Raw genomic sequence first — 12,906 nt, forward strand, 5'->3', positions numbered from 1 at the left:
GTGCCACAGGAGATGTATAGATATCAGAAGAATGCACTGAGCCATTTTGAGACCAAGTATTCATCTTAACAAAAGAAATGCCATCAATTATTCTGGAGAAATTGAATGGATTTCTGAAATCCTAATTGGCAGTGTTATAACTACGGATTTCTTCAACTTATATTTGGTGTAATTGCAAATGACAGAAGCTACAAAGTCTCTGATAGCCTTGCACGTTGACTTCACTGAATGCTTTGATTTTGCTAAATGTATATGGTCTTCTGTTGCCAATTCAGATAACTTAGTTTCTATTTTTGGTGTCTCAAATGATAATTTCTTATCAGTGTGTTTAAGAAAGGTCTTTTAAAGAATTTAGGGGAGTTATTCAATCCAGCTGGTTAAATGGCAAATGTCTTCTATTTCTTTACTTGTACTCTTTGTTCAGTATAAATGGAAGGCCTATATGGATGAGGAACTTTCTATTATTTTGTTTCTCATTGACAGGATGTGTAAGAGCAGAAAAGCACAGTTTAAGCTTCCCAAAAAGCACATGCTGTTGTTAGGTCCTGGATGTCTGTATTGTATCTACATGCATGGACCCTGCTCTGTAATGGGAAAACAGCAACCCTGAGGTTAGAATCCAGTCTGCTCAGACAAAACCTGTATTATCTCTGTACATCAGTCAGTCGAACAGGTAGAAAAAAATGGAATATTTTGATCAAAAAGGAGGAAAGTTTTCTTGGTGGGATTTTTTCCCTTTTTTGTTAATTCTGTGTTGACAATTTTATATTGAAAGAAGGGTGCCAACCTCTGGAAGTGTTATTTTCTTTACTCTGGTAGAAAGTTCAAAGCTTTACTAAGGGTAAACTTATGCATTTATTTAGTAACTGCTTTATGCTGAAGCAGTTTATTAGGATATTCAGTTCATTTTCAGCATTGCAATTCAATATCTCCCCTGACAAAAAAAAAGATGTTAAATCTTTCCTTTGAATTAGGAGAACACCCAAAATGTATTTCTTTTCTGAACGTTGTCATTCCTTGCAAAATATTCAGTGATCATTACTTGCTCTGGAGCCATTTCTTCTTAGACTGACCATGACATGGTCTCCATTTCTGGGTCACAGACTTGGCATGAAAGAATATGGGAGCTCATAAGGGCGTGTTGGCACTGACAAATAATGTAGGTCATTGGTTTGCTCCTTGGCTCTTGTCCTCGGGTATCCACACTACCGGTTCAGTGCCAGACTCTTTGCTGGAGTAGCTGTTCCCATTTCAGTTGTAACTCTGGGAATAGTTTTCTCCATGGACTTCTTCCTGCAGTCTATATGAATGAAAAAGCAACATTTAAGGATTTATAGTCCTTTAACTAGCAAATGGCATCCTATCAGACACTGCACCCTCCAACATTTCATACACTCACATATGCCTCATTAATGCATGCTTCTCATATCCTTATTATTTATTTATAAAACAGTACTGTGAACGAGTTTCCCCATCCTATTAAAAAATAATAATTAGAATTCAATAGGGTCGCTGTTGGTAATGCAGGATTTTGGGACTTAAGTATAGGAATAACCACATCAGAAATTACCAAGGCTAAATAAATTTGTATCGCCATGAATATTCATTTATATGTCATAAAAATTCTCTGTTCTACGTCAGATATTCACGAACAATACATTTAGTGTTCAGTGCATAGACTAGCAAAGCATAATTGCACTTTGCTGGCATATTTCATATATACACGTGTAAACATTTCAGATATTTGTGCCCTAATCATTTATTTTTTAAAAAACATTACTTTCTTCATTTCTCTTTTGACTTTTGATTAATGAATTTGTATGGAGACACAGGCGTAGGTTGCATTTACTTGGCTAGAGTTCTGAGTGCAGTGAGGTGATGGTACAGTATAGTACAGTTTACAACTCAGCGCATGTGATTCCTGTGCCAGGTGGAATGGGTCCTGCTCTTAGATTACTGGTACAATTAATTGACTAGCATAGTTTTCTTCGGTATTAGAGGAAGAGATAATCTACCTCTGATGGCCTTACTGTAGGAAAGACACTAATAATTAGCTAAATTGAAGTAATTCCCTCTCAGTCCTCACATAGAGGCCTACAGGCAATTGTACTCTTTAATGCACACTTTTAAGTGATTAAGAGCAATGTTAATGATTAAGTATTCCAAAAGACACAGAAGCAAACAGTTCAGGTAAATATGAAAGTGCTGCAATGCAAGCCTTAGATCTGTCAGTGGTATCCACTGTGATAGAAAATTTCTTTATGTCAGACACTTGCAGAACAGAGTTTAGTTAATTTCTATTAGTCGGTGATCATTCAGCCCAATATTCAATTCTTCTATCCTTCCCTGCAAGAGAAAAGGTGCAAACCACTAGACGGTCCTATCAAGGCTTAATCGTAGTTTTCTTTGACAATAGAAAGTAAGTTCCATCACTCTCTTCCAGGTTCTATGTGCAGAATTACTTGGTGTGGAAAATCTTTGAAGCCTCTTATCTGCACAGAACATTTCTGATCTCAGAAAATATCTAATTTGAAATAATAAAATTATATATATATATATATGAATTTTCTTATAAAGAGCATTGTTTGGTGATCTTTTTATCCTTGCCTACTAGGTTTCAAGGAGTTTTATGTCAGATGCAACAAGTCTTTGTGGGACCCTATCAATCTTGTCCTTGAAAGGAAAAATATGTCCTGACTTTGTAACAGAGCTGTGTTGTGCTTTCAAGAATCTTTGGAACTGGATTTAGAAAACTACCTCACTTTTGGGGGTATGGTGTTGATGTTCTGTCCCTATTTGATACTTCCCATATCTTCTGTTATGTGAAATACTGGATTCAGTTGAATGTATAAAAATATTTGGGAATGAAGAGATGTTGGAATGTAACATACCACAGTGGAGCAACTCCTTGTGTTTAACTTCTTTTGCTGACTATCTAGCTTCCTAAGTACGCAATTTACAGATTAATAAGGTAATTTTCATCGTCGGTAATTAAGAGTTCAGAATAACAGAGCATGATGGGAAATGATAACCAACAGTAAAGATTAGCAGCAGTAAGCAACGGAAGCCATATATATTGGCTGTCCCCCACAAACGTAATCAACAAATTCCACAATAGTTCTGTGATACTTCTGGCAGATTAAAGAATTACTGTTGTCTTACTTAATTGCGATGTTTTAGTAAATTTAAATCTTTTAAGTTAAAAAGAATATATTAGCACATAAATTCTTCATGTTGTGGTTACTACTATTTTGCGTGCACTCAGGCATAGTCATTATATTTAAATGTGAAGTCTTTAAAACTATGAGGGTCAAAAAATATCAGATTTATTTTAATAAAAATGTAATTTAATAGAAATGATTTAAAATCTTATGAAACATTAATCATGAGCAGAATGCCTGTATGGAACATTAATTTGACGCATTTAAGAATAAGCAGCTGCAGTTCCCTGATACAATATCTGCAGCATTTATATAATTATCTCGTAACATAGACTAACTGAAGTAGAAAATTCATTGTTTAGTTAAATAGTAAGGAAATTAGAATGCTTTCATTTGTTATTTTCAAGGTATTTTCCTAAAATCATTGGGCCTAGAATTAGCAGATGGCTAATAAACTTCATGAGCTTATGAAAATAGAAATGTACAGATGATTTTCAATTTATAGCTGTTTTTTAAAAAAGTTATACATATGGGACTATGAAAAGATGACTGTCCCATCCTTTAGTTACAAGTTTGAAGGGCCTTTCATCCTTCTGCCAAATTTATTGGTTTTGCAACCACATTTTATTTTGACATATGTTATTCCTCCCATTTATGACAGAGATGATACAGAGCCTAAAATGCTGCCCTATATTGCAGGAATTGTAAGGCCATTTGCGTACAATTTTAGTTCTGGTATTGTTAGACATTCAAATTTACCCAAACGGGGACTAGCCCTTAGTTTGAAGACTGTAATTTTCAGTTTGAACAATCAGTTCCTCAGGGCTTAATTCATAAACCTGCACAGAATGGCAGCCTGAGTAGGTATGCTTTATATAATGTTCTAGTTAATAGATACCGGTTTTAAAGGCAGCACTGACTTCTAATGGCAGTATTATGATTACCGTATTGTCACACATGACCCTCTGGGAAAGAATACATTTAAATGCACATAAATTATGTGCAGTTAATCAGTGCATCTCAGATACATAAGATGTGCTGTGGAGCCATACAGTGGTGCATGAATGGTAGATAATGCATTGAAAGAGCATTGGACTACATAAGCATCAACTTTAGACTGCTCTAAATAATCCTTCTCACGGTTGAGTTGGAATTGCTGCTGTAACCGGGTTTCTGGATGTCTAACAATCCTGGACAAATGGGTACAATTCTTAAATTACAGCATGAGAAAATCTCTTGTACTCTTCAGTGAAAACAGTATAGAGTTACAAGATGGTAGTGTATTTCTCCTTTTTAAGAGGGGTAGTTTTTCATATAGTGAGGAACCTTCATGTGAATGACACAATAATCACAGGACATGAACTATTGGACACTGCCCTGAGAAACCTGATAAAATTAGACCTGCTTTTAGCGGGGGATAAGACTGAACAACTTCTGGAGTTCCTTTCCAACATAAATTATTTTCTTTGTGATTCCAACATGTAGGAAAAGTTGGGATGATGATAAATCTTGCTTTAACACAGACTGACAGTTAAGTTTCCAATTGCATGTGGGGTAGTTCCTAGTTTGATGTAGGAGGTGGTTGATATGTACCCTGTCCTCCACATTGTCCATGTTACGTGTATATTTACTTCTTGGTTATTTTATTATATACATGAATTTATGAATATAGTTCTGCCCGACTGCAGGAGATTGTATGTGTTGGGGATGATCTTCTGCAGTTCTGGTTGTAGTGGAGGGGGATGTATCTTGAAACACATGATAGGTTGTGTGGCAAGCAAAACCACATGATGAGATAGTGGAGTACCCCTTTTGTCTTGGAAGTGTGCCTTCCGGCAGGACAGGGTACTTCATCTCTCTCTGTGAATCAAAGCCTTAATCTTTCTCCTCCAACTTAATCCCAGTGGCCATATCATCAGTAAATTATGGTTTTTGGGCTTACTGGCTACTAGTAGATTTGGGAAGTGCTCTGTTAAATTATGCAAAGACATTAAGAATATTCTGGCTGTGGGCACAAAAGAAGATAGATCAATAGGTGAGTTCTACACTTAAGTTACCATTTAACTGTGTGTTAATTATTTAGTTTTGAATCACTTCCTTCACAATTGTTAGGCCTTCTACTCTTAGAACTGAAAATTGAACTGAGTGAGGTCTGCTGCTGAAAGAGTAGGTGAAAGTATCTCTTCCCAGAGTAAACCTGAGACACAGATTCTAGCTACAGCCTTGTAGTTCCATGGATTATTGTGAATGATGGTACATAATGTGGGGTATTTTCATGGCTTCCTTTTTTTTTTCTCTAAATAATTTTTGACCCTTCACTTAACAAAAGCTACTCCTTAGTAAAAGGGTATTTTGTTGTGCATATTATGTCAATATACTAATGATTTACGCTCATTAAACTACAAATATTTTTTTATATGTATGTCTCTTTATATAAAAAGTATATGCTTAAAATAAGCTAATTTCTGTTATGTCAGAAAGCTAAGGCTGGTTTAATATGTTAGGGAATTCAATCTGTTATGCTAGACCCAAAATATTTTCTGCATGTGTTTACAGCTTTCAGTAGCACTATTTTTGCTTCATCAATTAGCTTGAGTTGAAAGGCACCAAAAGAACACATACTGATACAGCATTTTCCAATATTCTACTTCCAATCAGTAAATTATATTCAAATGCCAACACAAATTGTAACATTTACTATATGTGAAAACAGATTTAACAGTTGGTTCAACCTAACATTTAAATAATATTTATTATAAAGGAATTTCTGGATTTGATAACTGTACACTTTCAGATCCCTTAATTTTTGCATGACTGTATATGTTAGTTTCAAATAGCAGTTTTTATTACTTTAGATGACAGGACACTCCAGTAACCTTTGGGCTAGTGACTTCCTTTTACCCCATACTAATTCTCTTAATGGGTACTAGAATTGATGGTAATGGCAGAAATGCATTGCATTGGCATTAGACAAAATCAGGCAGGTTCTTCAGTGGGTTCATGTGACACAATATGCATTTTTTGATTACTCTCTAACCTTCTACAACCTTTACTGTCTGTCTTTCGCCAGTAAAGATTAAGCTTCCTGTCTATCAGGTGAAATAATTGTCTGAATAAATCTGAATTACTTCATCTTGACCTATTTTAAATCAGTACAACAGTTTCAGCAGCATGTACCTTTACAAGCTGATTACTGGAATGAAAAGTCCCTAAATATATTCTAAAATGCATCAACCCATTAATTAGTGTAATTTTTCATTATATAGCATAACCCTAAGCAAGCACGCTTCAATGGCACATAGTGTTCCAGTGAACAGTGTTACCTGATCCCCTCTGTTACAGAATACAAGGTTTATTCACATAAATCTCTGTGATTTAAGGTGGACTCCTGAGACAGGTACTGCACCAAGACAGGATACAGATCAGAAATTAAGATAAATGTAGTAATTTTCACTAAATATACCTGATTTTTTTTTTGTGACCTAAAGATTTTACTTAAGTATCACTTAGGATTACATTATGCAGCCCAGCTCCTGTGGAAAAAAGTACGTGTTTGTGACTCTGATAATGTCTGAATATTGTTCTCTGCTTCTCATGACTTTCCGAAAGCTATTTTTTAGGCTTACATCTTTTACATCTGTTAAGTGTGTATCTGAATGTTCTTGGAGAGTTGAGCAAAACTTATATAAATTTTGGTGTGAGAGAAAATAAATCGTTATTTTACTATTTTAAAGATTATTTAGCTACTTTCTACATGTCAAAACAGGAACAAAAATGTGAAGTGTGATAAGTACTTTGAAAAAAAAATTCTGTAGTTGAACATTTGACATTCAAAATCATATCTTTAACATGTGGAAGATGTTAGAAAGGATTTATACGTTTTTAATGACCCATGTGATAAGAATCTTCAGTTTCTTTGTATGTATGGCTGACTCTACGTGTAACATTAAATTAGATTCTCTAGTCTGAGGCTCTCAGTTTACTCAGAATGTACAAATATTGCCTTAGTCATTTTGGCCACAGTATAAAAATACAGCTTTATTATGAAACAAGAAGGAAGGGAAACTTCTATAGTAGCATAACATTACAGTAAAAATTAATATGGAATCTACGTGCCAATAAAATCAAACTTTTTGCAAGATTATTAGACTTGAGACAGCTCTGTTCAGCAGATTCATAAAGAAACATAGATAATTTTAGGCCATATTATTCAAAAGTCTGTTTGAAGTTTGCACTACATATATAAGTTCTTAAGGCAAAATTTCCCCCTAGACTACCTGAGACTTGTACTTGCCCTCTAAGCCAGAAATTACTGTTTTCATAACTTGAGAATGTGTGCTTGAGGTGCCACTTACTTACTTACACTTGCTTCAGGGTGGTAAACAGACTGATCAGATTGATCTGAATAATAATAAAAAAAAATAATTAAGGTTTAAATCAACATTAAAACAAGTAGTATTTGTGACTTACTAGGTTATGATAGCCCCTATTCTTACGAGTTTGAGCCATAGTTGTAAAGCATAATACCAAGTCTTGGGAAACGGGAGGGGTGCCTGAGGACTGGAGGAAAGCAAATGTCACTCCAGTCTTCAAAAAGGGCAAGAAGGAGGACCCGGGTAACTATAGACCGGTCAGCCTCACCTCCATCCCTGGGAAAGTGATGGAACACCTTATCCTTGGTGCCATCTTAAGGCATATCAAGGATAAGAAGGTTATGAGGGGCAGTCCATGGCTTCACCAAGGGGAAATCTCTTGTTTTTGTCAACTCTCAAGTTTGACCAATCTCTTAGCCTTTTATGAGGAAATAACACGGTGGATGGATGATGGCAGAGAGGTGGATGTGGTCTACCTTGACTTCAGCAAAGTGTTTGACACAGTCTCCCACAGCATACTCACAGCTAAATTGAGGAAGTTTGGTCTGGATGATCAGGTAGTGAGGTGGACTGCGAACTGGCTGAAGGAGAGAAGCCAGAGAGTTGTAGTCTATGGGGCAGAGTCTAGTTGGAGGCCTGTAACTAGCGGAGTGCCTCAAGGGTCAGTACTGGGACCAGTATTATTTAATATATTCATCAATGATTTAGATGAGGGAATTGAGTGTACTATCAGCAAGTTTGCTGATGACACTAAGCTGGGAGGAGTGGCTGACACGCCAGAAGGCTGCTGCCATCCAGCGAGACCTGGACAGGTTGGAGAGTTGGGCAGGGAATAACTTGATGAAATATAACAAGGGAAAGTGTAGAGTCCTGCATCTGGACAGGAACAACCCCAGGTTCCAGTATAGGTTGGGAAACGACCTGTTAGAGAGCAGTGTAGGGGAGAGGGACCTGGGGGTCCTAGTGGACGACAGGATGACCATGAGCCAACACTGTGCCCTTGTGGCCAAGAAGGCCAATGGCATCCTGGGGTGTATTAGAAGGGGGGTGGTTAGTAGGTCGAGAGAGGTCCTCCTTCCCCTCTACTCTGCCCTGGTGAGACCGCATCTGGAATATTGTGTCCAGTTCTGGGCCCCTCAGTTCAAGAAGGACAGGGACCTGCTGGAGAGAGTCCAGCGCAGGGCAACGAAGATGATGAAGGGAGTGGAGCATCTCCCTTCTAAGGATAGACTGAGGGAGCTGGGTCTCTATAGTTTGGAGAAGAGGAGACTGAGGGGTGACCTTATTAGTGTCTATAAATATATAAAGGGGGAGTGTCACGAGGACGGAGCCAGGCTCTACTCAGTGGCAAACAATGATAGGACAAGGGGTAATGGGTACAAACTGGAACACAAGAGGTTCCACTTAAACTTGAGAAGAAACTTCTTCTCAGTGAGGGTGACGGAACACTGGAACAGGCTGCCCAGGGAGGTTGTGGAGTCTCCTTCCCTGGAGACATTCAAAACCCGCCTGGACGCATTCCTGTGTAACATTATCTAGGTGTTCCTGCTCCGGCAGAGGGATTGGACTAGATGATCTTTCGAGGTCCCTTCCAATCTCTAGCATACTGTGATACTGTGATAATTGTACAAAAAGCTGTTAAGGAATAATATTGATCATATATATATAAAACATTAGAGTTATATTTGTTTTTTCAATTTGCTGTGCATACATATGACAGCTGTAGAGCAGCTTCCAGACTATTTTCTTAATGTAAGAACATGCAAAACACCTAATACACAGATTCTGGGTTTATGTGTTTATAACAACATGAAAGCATGCAAAGTGGACTCTTTTCTGTCTAGTTTTGGCATACATATCTGGGTTGAGATAGGACCAAACAGGGGGTTTACTACCTTTGGAATCAAAAGATTCAGTCTTTTTCCTTTGAGAAAATTTCTCTGTCATGCCAGTAGTCCTCTGATTGTGTTACTTGATGCTATAATGAATGCAGCTTTCGTACAACTATCATGGCTTATGTAATCAGAGCACATTGTTCCTAATAACTTTGGAACTGGGAGGTCCTGGCCCGAAAGTGCTCTAATGCTAATACTTAAGTGTAGAAATAGCTGTACTACTTTAAGGATCTATTTTCCAGTACCATATGTTCTCACATACTTGTGTAAATCTGTTTTCTGCTTTGTCATTTTTCAGTATAAAATACTATGTTCTTATAAGGTGTCCTTTTTTTCTATATTCTCATGTCAGTCCCAGTCAACACACAAAAAAAAAATGAATTATTTTCATCAGTTTAATGTTTCTGAAATGCATCAAACAATGTAATATAACAGAATATTTAGAGAGGGCCATATGCAAGAGTAACCATGAAAGTGAATGCATACTGACAGCAGATGATAGGCAATTAAACTTAAGTAGCTCCAACCAAAAACACTTAATAGGAACCATAAAAAAAAAAATAAGATCCTAATTATCTTTTTTTATCTTTTCCTTTTTATTAATGTTAGGGTAGCTAGATCTTAAAAAGCACTGTGGAAAATATAAGTATGCCGAAATCTGAAACTTGAATTTCTCAATGGAAAATTCAAAAGTAGAGGAGGAAGGGTGGGATTAAAAAAAAAAAATCAAAAAATCTAGTGCAGTGTATTTTATTTGTCAGCAGTCAAAATTAAGTTGCATGATCAGTTGTTATGTAACCAACTCAAAATTTTAACATATTTTAAGCATCCTGTGGAAATAATTGATAGAAAGTTTCATGGCAAGAATTCTGATTTGCTGTCTGGTTCTACCATTTAAGCCTTTCTGAGATGCTAGTAAAGGAACTAAATGTTCTTTGATAAAAAACTGTGATACTCAAATATCATGCTGTAAATCCTTGATTAGAACACAGTTTGTACATGTAAATTATTGTGTACATTAGTGTAGTTCTGCTGTATCTCTTGTGCATATTTCACATATACAAGACATCTACTTTTACTTGGCGTGTTGGAAATGAACCAAAAATTCACTCTACATTAAAATTAATAATACAGTAAATGTAATTACATGTCATGTTTGAGAGCTGACTCCAGCACTTGAGTAGCTATGGGGTGTAAAATCCTCAAAGGGCATCAGTTTGGTTTGCGTTACCTTAATTTTTGAAGTTGACCTATTTGCATGATAAAGTTTTCAAAATCATTAAAATGGACCAAGATCATTACAATTTTCTCATTCTCTGTGTTTGAGATAAAAACTATAATATAAATTGTCAAGCAAAGTTTGGGAAAGTTAAGTTAAAGCAGGAAGAAAGTGTCTCCTCTGAGATCAGATGTGGGATGTGTCTGATGCCCAAAATGTGCCATATGTACCTGTCATTTGGAAAGGAATGCAATTCACAGGAGCAAAGAAAATGTTGTTTTATGTCATATTGTGCATGACAGTGTCTGGTACCAGATGCTGAAACAGCAAGTTTTGTTTTGTTCTTATACCTAAAAGTTGAAGAGGTACTATCTCCTTTTCTTAGTGCTTTGTTTTTTACACCTTAATGAGTTTAGGAGATTATTAGTTTTAGTGTGTCATTTTGGCTACTTCTACAAAAAGGAAAAATTCATACATTCTCTCCTTCATGTAGCTGCCACATGCATCCTTCTGTTAATGTTATTCAGGCTAATCTTTTACTTGTAGCTGGCACTTCCTCATATTCTCCCTTATATATGTACATATACGCACACGTATTTTTGGATATATATGTAGGTGTGTGTGTCTGTGCCTGTAAATGAGCTCAATTCTGGCTCTGAATCAGTCACCTCAGCATCAGGTTAATTGGAGTAGCACTGCATAGACAAGTTAGAAATAGATTAAAATAGCATTTGCACCATTAATGTAGCTATGTTATTTCTGGGACCTGTGGTGGTGTTTATCGTGCAGGGTAGATAAATCAAAGTGGTTAGATGGCAGGTCAGGTATCCATAATGGTGTTGCTGTGCTCCATACCCTGTGATTCAATTCTAAAAGTCTTTCTTTTAAACCAAAGTTTAGTAGTTAGAGAAGGGAACAATATCACTCTATTTCATCTATAATAGAAGGTTTTTTATAGGGGAGCAGGGTGACCCAAGTTAATATCTGATTCCTTATGCTGACACAAATCAGAATTAGCTGGTACAAGGCTTGGTAAAGGAAGGCAGTATTACAGCAAACGTAGAAATCCCACAAGTCTGAATTGTGACTTTTAGTCTTGGCTCAGGACACGATTTTTGTCTAGTTGTTGTGATAGGACACTTTTGAACATATATTTCCAAATATGTCATTAAAAAAAAAAATCTTTTCCCCAGTTCCCTATTGAATTATCAGAGGGGAAAAAAAAACCATTACACAAGAGAAAAGCACAATACACGGTTTATAAAAATGTCAGTTCATAATATATGCAAGTGTATGTATAGATTGCACCTAAGTCTTTCATGGATTGAACCAGTCTCAAGAGAGACTTCAGCAAAGAATGAATAAACAAATTCTTAGATGCCTGCTGTTGTACAGGCATTGATAGTTGTTGACATAATGAGATGTTTCAATATTACTCTAAAATATAAATAGGAGTTTCGCAGCGTTGTTCAATTTAATGAAGTGTGCTGAAGGCTATGTCACCAAATATTATAGATTGCTACATGATAAAGGAAAAGTAAGCTGAACTAGAGTTTATTTTCCAGAGCATCACCGTGAAGCTCTGCTGACTTATGTATGAGCTCATCAGATTGTAGCTTAAGTCAGTTTGTAGCTTAGTCAGTTACTGGTAGACCTGGAAAATGATCTTTATTTGGAAGCAGTACCTGTTGACATGGGCAGTGGAAGTGTCCTGGTTTAAGCCCAGCTGGTAACTCAGAACCACCCAGCCACTCGCTTACTGCTTCCCTTGTTCCTTCCCCCACTCCCGAAGGGATGGGGAAGAGGATCAAAAGAATGTAACTCCCACGGGCTGAGATAACAACAGTCCAGTACCTAAGGTATAACACAAACCACTACTGCTACCACCAACAATAATAATGATACAGCAAATAACAAGGGAAGAGAATACAAACGCTCACCACCTGCCAACCGATACCCAGCCTGACCAGGTAACTGCCCCCAGTTTATATAGTGGGCATGATGTGCTGTGGTATAGAATAACTCCTTGGTTGGTTTGGGTCAGGTGTCCTGTCTCTGCTTCCTCACAGCTTCCCCTCCTCCCTGGCAGAGCATGAGATTCAGAAAGTCCTTGGTCAGAGTAAACATTACTGAGCAGCAACTAAAAAACATCGGTGTTATCAGCGCTGTTTGCAGGCTGAAAGTCAAAACCACAGCTCTGCACCAGCTACTAAGAAGGAGAAAAATGACTGCTACTGCTGAACCCAGGACAGGAAGGT

The 12,906-nt window shown here is 37.0% G+C and overlaps 1 protein-coding gene across 3 annotated transcripts in view; it reads left to right on the forward strand.

The window, feature by feature from the left end:
* Positions 1-12,906, forward strand: part of SPOCK3 (SPARC (osteonectin), cwcv and kazal like domains proteoglycan 3) — a 186,164-nt gene that overhangs the window by 154,090 nt on the left and 19,168 nt on the right. The gene's annotated exons all lie outside the window — the stretch shown is intronic.

The sequence above is a fragment of the Pezoporus flaviventris genome, unplaced genomic scaffold (assembly GCF_033815535.1).
Source record: "Pezoporus flaviventris isolate CSIRO_AGI_PZ_B2104156 unplaced genomic scaffold, CSIRO_AGI_Pfla_v1 ptg000002l, whole genome shotgun sequence".
Lineage (NCBI taxonomy): Eukaryota > Metazoa > Chordata > Aves > Psittaciformes > Psittacidae > Pezoporus > Pezoporus flaviventris.